The following is a 12,162-nucleotide window of genomic DNA, read 5'->3' as shown; positions in this document are numbered from 1 at the left end:
TTTTTTATTTAAAAAAAAGGCATATAGCTCAGCCAAAACTGAGCCATTTGCCCCACACAACATGACCAAGTATTCAAAAAAACACTGCTCTTACAATCTTATTTTACAAAGTTGTTTTTAAAATTACATTTCGTTGTATATTATAGTAGTAAATGAGTGCTCTTAGTGGCACTGCATTTCAGAAAATATGAAAAGAAGTCCCATATCAAGGAATCCTGGCTGAATTTTGAAACAGTGGGAACAGGTGAGCGTTCCTAACTACTGAGTAATTCTACAATAGGAATTAGGTTATGAAAGGTGTAGAGTCTCTAACCTCTGGAACTAGGTTTGATTCACACTGAGAAGAATAAATGAGATACCATTCAAAGTTTGACCCCCTGGAGAGATAGATGGCCAAGGAAGGAAAGATCTTCCTGCCTTCCAGAATATCTTCCATCCAGAACCATTCCAAATACATGAGCAGTCTATTTTGTTCTCAAAGATATATGAACAATGAGTATCCTTGGGCTCTTTTGAAATGTGTAAGAGACTACTTTGCAAATAACTACTTTGCACCTAATAATTTGCATATAACCACACCGTTACTATTGCCATTTTATTGAGTTGGTGCAAAAGTAACTGTCAAAAAAAAAAAAAAAAAAAAAGGCAAAAACCGCAATTACTTTTGCACCAGTACCTCATTTGCCCTTGTTTGGTCTCTAAAGATAGAGACCCTTTGATTAGCATCCTTTTTATGAGTCAAGCTAATATACCCACAGCTCAACTTTTTGTTATTCAGCTTTAATCACATACACTGGCAGTCGGCCATAGTACTGTCTTACCTACATCATGGTTCTGTTGCTTGGACCCCAAAGATGATATGGAAAAACTTCAGCTTAATTATCTTCTCTTTTTTTTGTATATATAAATAGTTTTTAGGAATGTAGATTGTCCTTTTGAAATCTGTGGTAACAAATGTGAAAGCTACTACATTTTTATTTGAATAGCAAAATAATATTCAAGCCTGGGATCTAAAGAGTTAAATATTCCTTATTTTCTTTTGCTTAATGAAGTATTGGATGATTTAGGGAAAAAAACTTTTTAATGATTGAATGGTTACCTTGTCCATGGGTTGGTCATGTAGAAAAAGTACTGTTTGGTGAAAACAGACATGTATGTGACTTTTAAAATGACACTAATAAGCCAGGCATAGTGGTGTGCCCCAGTATGTACAGCTACTTGGGAGGCTGAAGTGAAAGGATCTCTTGAGCCCAGGAGTTCCAGGACAGCTCGGACAACATAGCAAGATCTGTTTCTTTAAAAACAAAAACAAAACAATAAAAATCTTAAAAACAGCTTAAAGATGGTTGGTTTCTTTTGAAAAGGAAAAAAAATTCCCTGGTGCTGTGGCTCACGCCTGTAATCCCAGCACTTTGGGAGACCCCAGGCAGATTGCTTGAGCTCAGAAGTTTGAGACCAGCCTGAGCAACGTGGTGAAACCCCATCTCTACCAAAAGTGCAACAACAACAAAAAAATTAGCCTGGCATGTTGGCATGCACCTGTGGTCCCAGCTACTCCGGAGGCGGAGGTGGGAGGATCACCTGAGCCCGGGAGGTGGAGGTTGCAGTGAGCCTGCAAGAGATCATGCCTCTGTACTCCAGCCTGGATGACAGAGCCAGACCTCCTCTCAAAGAAGAAAAAAGATAAAAAGACTGGGTGCGGTGGCTCACGACTGTAATCCCAGCACTTTGGGAGGCCAAGATGGGTGGATCACCTGAGGTCAGGAGTATGAGACCAGCCTGGCCAACGTGGTGAAACCTGGTCTCTACTAAAAAAAAAAAATTGCTGGGCGTGGTGACACGTGCCTGTAATCCCAGCTACTCAGGAGGCTGAGGCAGGAGAATTACTTGAACCCGGGAGACAGAGGTTGCAGTGAGCTGAGATCACACCATTGCACCCCATCCAGCCTGGGTGACAAGAGTGAAACTCCGTCTCAAAAATAAATAAAAAAAAATAAAATCGCTTGTACACTTGTTTGGAAATCTCTAGAAATATTGTGGATCAGTTTCTTAAATATATTTATTAAAGACAGTTTTGAAGTAGTAATAAGGGAAGTTTGTACTATCCATCAGGAAGAAAACCAGAGCAGTAAGCTCTTACTTTTAGTATTAAGATACGGCTATGAAGGAATAAAAAAAAATGCCTGCCTTAAAGAGAAATAATGGAATGAGAAGCAACTGCGGTTGAAAAAATAGAAATACAATTAATTTAGAGTCTACTAATTTGTTTTAATCCATCTGGAGTTGAAGTTGACTTCTATGAAGAATACTAAAATCTATTAAGATATGAGGTAGAGCTCAGACTTTTTAAGAACTTTTAATATTTTTACTATTTGCAAAGACATAACTTCTGTATACATAGTAAAATTATGTATACAATAATTAAGTCCTCTTAGATTCTGTGCTTTGTAATGGCAATTATTTATACCTCTAAGTAATGATCTATTTGTAAAAAAAAAAATGTATACAACACCTCTTGAATTAGAGATCAATTTAATGCATTCTGAGAAATTAGTAAATTTTTAACATAGTTGAAATATTGGATCTTTTCAGGGGAGTATATGCATACCCTAAACTTTTCTTTAGAAGTTTTGGATCCAAGCAACTTTAATATAAAAACCTTGAATTCATTTGTACATGACAAAATGAGATAGCCATGATAGGTGTTGGAGGACTTTTACCCAGTGGAGGAACATGTTTTACTCTGCTGCATTTTTCTTTCTTTCTTTTTGAGACAGGGTCTCACTGTCACTGAGGCTGGAGAGCAGTGATGCAATCATGGCACACTGCAATCTTGACCTGTTAGGCTCAAGCAATCCTCCTGCCTCAGCCTCCCAAGTATTTGGGGCCACAGGCATGTGCCACCACACCTGGCTAATTTTTAATTTTTAAATTTTTAATTTAATTTTTTTGAGATGGAGTCTTGCTCTGTTGCCCAGGCTGGAGTGCAGAGGCACGATCTTGGCTCACTGCAACCTCCACCTCCTGGGTTCAAGTGATTCTCCTGCCTCACCTTCCCGGGTAGCTGGGACTGCATGCGTGTGCTACCACGTAGAGCTAATTTTTGTATTTCTAATGAGATTGGCTTTCACCATATTGGCCAGGCTGGTCTCAAACTCCTGACCTCATGATCTGCCTGCATCGGCCTCCTGAAGTGCTGGGATTACAGGCATGAGCCACTGCGCTCGGCCCAATTTTTAAATTTTTTACAGAGATGAGGTCTGACCATGTTGGCTAGGCCAGTCTCAAACTTCTGGGCTCAAGTGATCCTCCTGCCTGGGCCTTCCAAAGTTCTGGGATTACAGATGTGAGTCATGGCTCCCAGCCTTGCATTGGTCTTATAATTATGTATCTGAAGTTATTGTATATGCCTTCTTCTGTATGAGAATTACCACTTCTACATACATTTATTGAAAGGCAAGTTGAGTAAGTGTGACAAATATTTTTCACTAGGCTAGACCAACTCATGTCTGTGTTTATGTTGAGAAGTAATTCTATAGATAAGGGAGAATAGTAGACAAACTCAGGATACAAGTGTGCAAAGCTGTATAACAGATGTGTTGATGATGGTATCATAGCTCTTTTGTAATAGTGAAAGAAAGAAAAGAAAGAAAGGGGAAGAAGGGAAATGAAAAAGAAAAAACAAACAAAAAACAGAAAATATTCATATGCCCAGGAAAAGGGTCCTGGAGAGTATGTACCAAAAAATGTTTAAAAACTTTGATTACGGTGGTTTTGCATGGGTGGTAAGGTCATAGTGGTTTTTGGTTTTGGGGTCTTTTGTCTATATTTGAAAAGTTTTCCATTGATAAATTTTGCAATTAAACAGTTACTTTAATGGAAATTATAGGTGTAGATGATATGTGGAATGTTTATGCTAGTCAGAATTTTTGGTGAAGACAACAGAAATTTACCCTGACCAACGCAAGAAAAAGGCAATTTTTATAAGTCTGTCACAGAGCCAAGGAAAAACAAGGTCCAGGGAAGAATAAGAAGCCAGGGAAGCTGGCAGCCTGGAGCACAGCCAAGATGATCCCTGCACTACGTACAGTCTGCAGAGGACCCCGCACCTCACAAGTCATCTCTGTCTTGTGGACTCTGAACCCCACCATACCTACAATGATCTCAGCATCCTGCCTTTTTGTGTTACTCCCTCGAGGTTCAAAGCCCTTGGCAGGAAGATTTACAGAATTTACAGATGCCCCAGCTGTCAGAGAAAAAAGATGATCTTCTCCCTTTAGCTTCCACAGTGGGATGTGTGACCCTGCCTCCTGTCTATTTTAGGACTCTGCCTAAACAAAGTGTTCTGGTGCCAGGTGACCAAAACCAAAAATCCATGAACACGGTCTAACAAAATAATACTATGAAGGTTTCCTGATGATCCATATTACTCCCATAATATCTCCCTTCCTGCTCTCTACTACTTACCAGCAAGAGACTGTATCACCTGTTTAGGATCAATGTAAAGCAGAGCTAATACTTGAAATCCCGATTTCTTTTCAGATGCTTCCCTTTCCAAATTTGAAGCCAGAAGAAACAATATATTACTGCTGATGTCGGTAAGACTTTATCGGCCAGGCATGGTGGCTCACACCTGTGATCCCAGCAGTTTTTGAGGCCGAGCTGGCTAAATCAGTTGAGGTCAGGAGTTCAAGACCAGCCTGCCCAACGTGGTGAAACCCCATCTCTACTAAAAGTACAAAAATTAGTTCAACGTGATGGCGCACACCTGTAATCCCAGCTACTTGGGAGGCTGAGGCAGGAGGATCACTTGAACCTGGGAGGTAGAGATTGCAACTAGCCAACATGGTACTTAGAGCCTGGGTGAGGAATCTAAAAAAAAAAAAAAAAAAAAAAAAAAAAAAAGACTTTACCAAAGTAGAGCTGGTGATAACCTTAAGACTTGGAAAGGAAATATCCCCGGTAGAAATATTTGATTTTAAATTACAAGGAATTTAGTCCTAAGGGATAATCTACATATTTCATAGATAAATGCAGATATCTCGAGATATCAAATAATATAAGATCTTGAGCAGTGATGGATTACTGCTAATGGGTTTCTGTCTGCTACTCTGAGGACAAGTTCAGGCTCAAGTGCAGAACTAAGATGAAGGGTATGAGATTTGTAGTCAAAATCTTCTGGAAGTAGGCAGGTGGTCACAGGCAAAGTAAGCGTTCATCACAGGATGCAGTCATTGAAGGACAATTTTGAGGAAAAAAAGCTGATGGTGAATCGAATGCAAAAACCATAAACACACTGAAGAGGCCTTTATTCCTGGGAACAAAGAGGAAGGTTATCAAGGATGTGCTTGTAGAAAACATATTAATGCTGGAATATTGTCTTCCTTCCCATCATTTCAGGTCACTTAGCTTACTACTCAGCTAGAAAAAACAAGTGATACCCTTGTGAGAACTCTGAACAATATTGGAATTCAGCTGTTTTGTTTCTAATAAAACATGGTTTAACTATTACATGAATAGAAGTTTCTTATAAGTGCCAATTACTTCTTTCCAGAGAAGCAGTGCTAAAGATTCTGTTCGTTGGTACACTAAGTGTTTTTCATGACCCACTGTTTTATTTCTTAGAATTTAACTTTTTTTTCTCAGCTGATTTAATGAAAATTATGGCAGTCTGCTCATTGTTCAACAAAATCCATTTCCTCTTCTCCCTGAACACAAAGCTTGGCTGTGTTTCCTAGATGGCCCTTGCAGTTAGATGGGGCCATGTGACTGGGTGCTAGCTTGTTGATTCTAAGTGGAAGTGATGCTGCCACTTAAAGGCTTGAAAGCGCCACTGCGTACTGATGGAGATGCAGGGACCCTCGGAAGCCTTGTATTTATGAGGTGGACCCCCTCTCAGGCTGTGTCTCTTACAGGCATTTCAGCAACCTTTTTACCTGCCCATCGAGGTAAGTTGTGACTGAGATAGAAACTTCTATGAGGCTGTACCATTATATGCTTGCATCTGTTACTGTAGCCTGTGCTAGTAACTAATACACTAATAAAGGGGTTTTTTTGGTCTCGGTTTTCTAATCGTTTGTTTTGTAGAACAATTGTAAATGTGAATATTATATTTCCAGTGTATCTTAGTTTACAGGTTCAAAGCACCATAAAACAGATAAAAGGATTATATTAATAACAAGTACTTAATGAAGAAAAGATCAACGTCAGGGAGTCGATAGAAATAACACGCAAATATGTCTCTTTCCCCCAACCTTAGTGCTTGGCTCATAGTAAGTATAAAATAAATGCCTCTTGTTTCATCAATAAATAAACCCCCCTCCCAAGCTGCAAACTGGCATTTTAATTGCTTGTTGGACATTTCCAAACAGCTGTCCTACAGGGACAAACCACATGACATTTCCAAAACGAATCTCGTTCTTGCCAGCCTCTGCCTACTCTGCCTCCACCAAACTACCTTTGTCCTCCCGGCTCTCCTGTTTTGATGAATGGTACCCTTGGAAGGTCCTCTGTTGACTCCCATAACCAAATAGTTACCTCATCCTCTAAATTTCCAACCACCTTTTCTCCTGTCAGCCCCACTTTTTCACCTCTCTGTCCAAGCAAGCTCGCACCCGCTTCACTCCTTCTCATGTCTAAATTGGCACCATGTGCCAAGAACTCCCAGGCTTTGGGTTTTCTCACCAATAGCATTTCAAAAAAGGATTTAGGACCAACATAGAATTCCCAACTTTTAATTTTGCCAGATAAAGACACTCTTTAAAAAACTTATCTTTTATTGTTCTATAGACTATTTTTAAAATGGTAATGTAGGGAGGACTCAGCTTTAGAATATAGGGCACTCCTCTACATGGAATTTAATTTCATGAGAATTCACTACATTGCTCAAGAATGGCTAGTGGGAAACTCTTGTCTAGACCAGCCCTGGCTCTGAGGTCCTGATGTGGTCTTGTGGCCAGATGAATGTTTCTGAGTTCCAGCTCCAGTGCTCCTCCAGTCAACAGCAGCCTCTCTGATTCCCTGTAGCCGGCTCTCCCCCACCTGGCATTAAATTCCCAGAAGAAGACCTCACTACCTTTCCAGTGTTGTCTCTAATTTCCAGGCAAATTAGACTTGTTTTTCCTTTTTCTTTTCTATCTTTGACTATGCAGTTCTTCCACCTGTACACTCCATCATTTTTTCCCCACCACTCAAAATTCTACCCCAAATTTAAGACCACATTTGATACCATTGCCTCTGTGGAACCTTTGGTGATCCGTTTTGCCCACACAAACAAGAGCTTTCCTCTCCTTGAACTTGCATAGCACTATAAAGTAAAATAAGTAGGCTCTTTCCACATGCTGTGCTTGTTTACCTCTCCCACAAAATTACAATAAATCCTTGAAGATAAGAAAAATGTTGGATTCATTTTTATTACCCCTCCCCAGTATTTGAACATTAAATATTCAATATGTGTTTAATGACTTAATACTTTCAACATAGTGAGCTCCAGACTTTAAAAAGTATCTTTGAAACATTTAAATAACTTTAATCTTCAATGTCAAGTAAATAACAATAGGGTATTGGGAAACAGAGATTGCCAAGTAACTTTTTTTATTCCAGGTTCTATGACCATAACACAGAAGCTTTTCTACTATACAAATTTTATTTTAGGCCCCAACCCAGGAATTGCCTTGTCTTTTATTTTAGACTCCTAACCAGGAATTGAATTGTCTTAAAAGGCAATTTGTAGGAGAAATAGGAATTACAGATCTTCTTAACTCTGATCTAATTTTGTGCACAAGCCATTTTTAGTGAAGGTACTTGGGCACAGCTTTTATTCCTTTACGTTTCGTATTCATCAAAAAGCAAGAAGGAATGGGATGACAAAACTCATCTATTTCCCTCCTCACTTTTGAAGGAAATCTGAGCACTTATATTTCTATGTTCTGTCTTTGACCAAATAAGTATATATATTTTTTCTGGTTTTTTTTTTGTTTTTGTTTTTTTTTGTCTTGGTTTTCTATTCGTTTGTTTTGTAGAACAGGCTGGAGTGCAGTGGTGTGATCTTGGCTCACTGCACCCTCTGCCTCCCAGGTTCAAGCAATTCTCTGCCTCACCCTCCTGAGTAGCTGGGATTACAGGCACCCACCACCACACCCAGCTAATTTTTGTATTTTTAGCAGAGATGGGGTTTCACCATCTTGGCCAGGCTGATCTTGAACTCCTGGCCTCGTGATTCACCTGCCTCAGCCTCCCAAAGTGCTGGGATTACAGGCGTGAGCCACTGCGCCCAGCCAGAAATATTTCTTCCTATAGTGTCCTGTTATTATAAAAATCAGTATTGGCTGGGCACGGTGGTTCACACCTGTAATCCCAGCACTTTGGGAGGCCAAGGTGGGTGGATCACCTGAGGTCAGGAGTTCAAGACCAGCCTGGCCAACATGGTGAAATGCCGTCTCCACTAAAAAATACAAAACTTAGCTGTTCCTGGTGGCGCACAACTACAATCCCAGCTACTCAGGAGGCTAAGGCAGGAGAATCACTTGAACCCAAGAGGTGGAGGTTGCAGTGATCTGAGATCGCGCCATTGTACTCCAGCCTGGGTGACAAGCAAAATGTCTCAAAAAAGAAAGAAAATTAATATGTATGTAAGTGTTAAAGTTTTACTCCAATTATATGAATAATAGAAAAGTCCACAAAGATTAGGTCAAACATATTCTATCTTGTTATTAAATGTTTTGTGGAAGGTATGAAAATAAAAGACAGAACCCTATAAAAATATAAAATTTTCTTGGCTCCTAGTACTGGCCAGGAAAATACAATTTAATTTATAATCTGAATTTTAGTCAGAGCATGTGGTAAGAGGCTTTTATATGTAGCTGTGCACTACAACTAGAGATGAGAAAAACATAATTTTTAAAAAACATTTATTCCTTTTAGAAAAATAAATTTCTTGACATCCAGTTCTAGTCATGTCTGAGTAGCTGGTATTGGACTCACCTTTCAGATGTGAGCAACAATAGAAGCTAGACAAATTATATAAAATGGAAACATGCAGCACTGGATTGCTTTCCTTCAGAAAAAGGAAGCACATGGTCACCCTCACATTCATCCAGCACTGAGAGATGGAGCCCAAACAGAGAGCAGCAGTGTCTCTGGGCAGAAGAAACAAAGATCAGAGCTCAGGCCTTCGAACACAGCTGTGTTTGGAGGGTGAAGGTCACGTAGAGGAAGGAGCTATAGAAAAGGAGCCCTCAGAAATTGCATTAAAATTTCCCTGAGCTATTCAGTTCACTACTAAAGTCTGTATTTGCAGGGCAAGACTTCAGAAGGTCTAGCAGATGATAATTTTGGGGAGGCTGAGACCTGAACAGAGATTTCAGAGGTTAACAATAATGGAAATATGCAAGAGGTTAGGCTTATTCTAATGCAGAATATGTAAACCTTCATGAATGCCTATGTATTCATGGAGACCCTAGAAAGCCCACATCCTAGGATTATGGACCATGAATTACCAGTGTTACACAGTAGGAGTGAGGGCTAAATTTATTTGTTTATTTATTTTTTGAATGTAATCCTGTTTATTTAACTTCAAAAAAATTTTGACATTCTACACATATAAAAAAAAAAAAACAAGTAACAAACTAACAAAATTGTGTTTAAGTACAGAAGATTCTTGACCTTCATTGATGCAATGGATCTCCGCTTCACCCACAATGAAGAGTTCTACAGTTTGTTTAAAAACAGTTTAAAAACGACCGCACTTAACTGAAACAAAACAAAACTTCTCGTGCCAGCTGACCCCCCCTTTGTCCACGGCTAAGATGGCAGCAGAATGCTGTGTCACTATATGCAGAACCAAGACAACCTGGAGCGAAATGAATTCCCACTGCAGAGTCAGCTGGCCCCAGTCTCACATGCACGCCCTGAGCTACAGCCCCTGCAAAAGGTATCTGCTCCACAGCCTCAATGCCAAACAAGGAGCATCAAGAGTTTGTCTCGTTTGTTTTGTTCGTTTTACAAACTATTGATATATACAGTTGATAACTCAGGATTTCTAGCCAATAACCATATAGTTAACACCACTTTACCAAAAAAAAAAAAAAAGCCAGAAACAGAAGCATGTTCCGATGCCTTGTCACACCAACAGCAAAGTGCACAGAGGGAGGAGAACATGAGAGTGCCTTTTCATTTTAAAAATGTTTGTGTGGGGTCGACGGCTGAGGAGAAGCTGGAGGTGAGCCCAGGCAGCAGGTTTTAGGTCCATCGGTACTGCACTGCAGGAATGGCAGATTTGGGGATCTCTGCCAGCCAGTCTGTGTCAGTGGTCTGGGATAAGTCATCCCAGTGGAGACTGAAAGATCTGGTGGATAAGCTTCAAGTGTTAACTGGCAATGAGGGCCGCGTGTCTGTGGAAAACATGAGCCAGCTGTTGCATTCTGCCCACAAATAATCCAGCTTTGACATCATTTTGTCGGGCTTAGTCCTGGGAAGCAGCACTCTGCGCAGTGCTGAGATTTTGGCTGAAATTGCCTGCATCTTTCAGCCTGGTGGATGTCTTTTTCTGAAAGAACCAGTAGAGAAAGCTGCAGGTAACAATAGCAAAGGGAAGACAACATCTAAGCTGTGTTTGGCCCTGACTCCTTCTGGTCTTGTGGAAGCGAAAGAGCTGCGGTGGGAGCCCTTAATCCCTGAGGGGGTAACAGTCTGTTCAAGAACACCTGGGTTATGAAAGTGACAGCCTGCTGTTTGTTCAGATCACAGGCATAAAACCAAACTTTGAAGTGGGTCCTTCTCATCAGCTTAAGCTTTCCATTACCGAGTAGTCCTATCTCCTTCAGTGAAGCTTGCTGGGTACCCTGCTGCTGCCAAGCTGTGGACCCTCTCAGCCAATGATATGGAGGATGACAGCATGGATCTCATTGACTCAGATGAGCCGCTGGATCCAGAAGATTTGAAAAAGCCAGATCTGGCTTCCCTGTGGGCTGCTTCTTGTGGGGAAGGGAAAAAGAGGAAGACCTGCCAGAGCTGCACCTGTGGCCTTGCTGAAGAACTAGACAAACAGAAGTCAAGGAAACAGATGAGTTCCCAACCCAAGTCAGCTCGTGGCAATGGCCACCTGGGTAATACTTTCCGCTGTGCCAGCTGCCCCTACCTTGGGATGCCAGCCTTCAAACCTGGGGAAAAGTTGCTTCTGAGTGATAGCAATCTTCATGATGTCTACAAGGGACCCAACATGGGACACGTCTTCTCCTCTGGCCAACTCCTGTTTCTTAAATCCCACCACTGTGGCTTCTCCCACCTTCTCTGGATTTGTTCTCTGTTTGGGATCCATTTGCAAAGTGGGTGCTTAGCAGACATAGTGAAGCTGGCTGGGGGGCACAGTGGTATGTAGTGCTGCTGTGCATCAAAAGACCAAGGTATTATGGGGCCCAGTTACTCAGAATGGGCTGGGTTTCTTCACCTGGTGTTAAGAGAAGGGAGTGTGTCCTGAAGAAGCCCTTCTCTGGATGTTAAAATGCTGACCAGAATACTCTTGAGCCCAGACATCCTTGAGCAACACTATTGTGATAAAGCTCCAGGCCCCAACCCCTAGTCTAATCTTGGCAATGCCTCCACCTACTGTCTTTCAGAGTTTTTAGTTTACTCCATTCTTTGTGACATGGTCAAGTGTCTCATGATCTCAGGACACCAGAGGAGTCACTCACTAGTTGCCATGATGATATCCAATGTCCCTCTGCCCCCTTCTACCCCCAGCCCCATTTTACTGTAGCATTTCATCTGTGTCTTGTTGTCGTTTCTGTTAACCTTCAGGTTTTAAACTTGCTGCATATCTTGAAAATAAGTAAATAAATAAAATAAAAATGTTTGGAAATATGTACAACTTCAATACAGTTTCAGGGTGCTCCGGAGACCCATGGCCACTTCATGTAAACCACTGACAATTTCTAGAGCACTTTGAGAGACTACACTATGATCATGATCAAATTTTGTAATTAAACCTAATAAGGGCAATGGACACTTCTCAAACAAGAGATGTGTCAATTTGTGCATGTGAGGGCTAAATTTAAATAGACGCTGCTAGAACAGGATTCAACATTCAGTGAAGAATATAATCTAGAGCCCATCCACTGTATCAGTTACTATATCCAGCATACAAAAAAAAAAAAAAAAAAAAAA

The 12,162-nt window shown here is 40.7% G+C and overlaps 1 pseudogene; it reads left to right on the top strand.

The window, feature by feature from the left end:
- Window positions 1-8,593: 8,593 nt before the first annotated feature.
- On the top strand, window positions 8,594-11,824 carry LOC108292603 (annotated as a pseudogene).
- Window positions 11,825-12,162: the final 338 nt, after the last annotated feature.

Source organism: Cebus imitator, unplaced genomic scaffold, assembly GCF_001604975.1.
Source record: "Cebus imitator isolate Cc_AM_T3 unplaced genomic scaffold, Cebus_imitator-1.0 Scaffold496, whole genome shotgun sequence".
Classification (NCBI taxonomy): domain Eukaryota; kingdom Metazoa; phylum Chordata; class Mammalia; order Primates; family Cebidae; genus Cebus; species Cebus imitator.
Note: the sequence above shows the minus strand (reverse complement) of the source record. Positions and strands in the feature narration are given on the sequence as shown.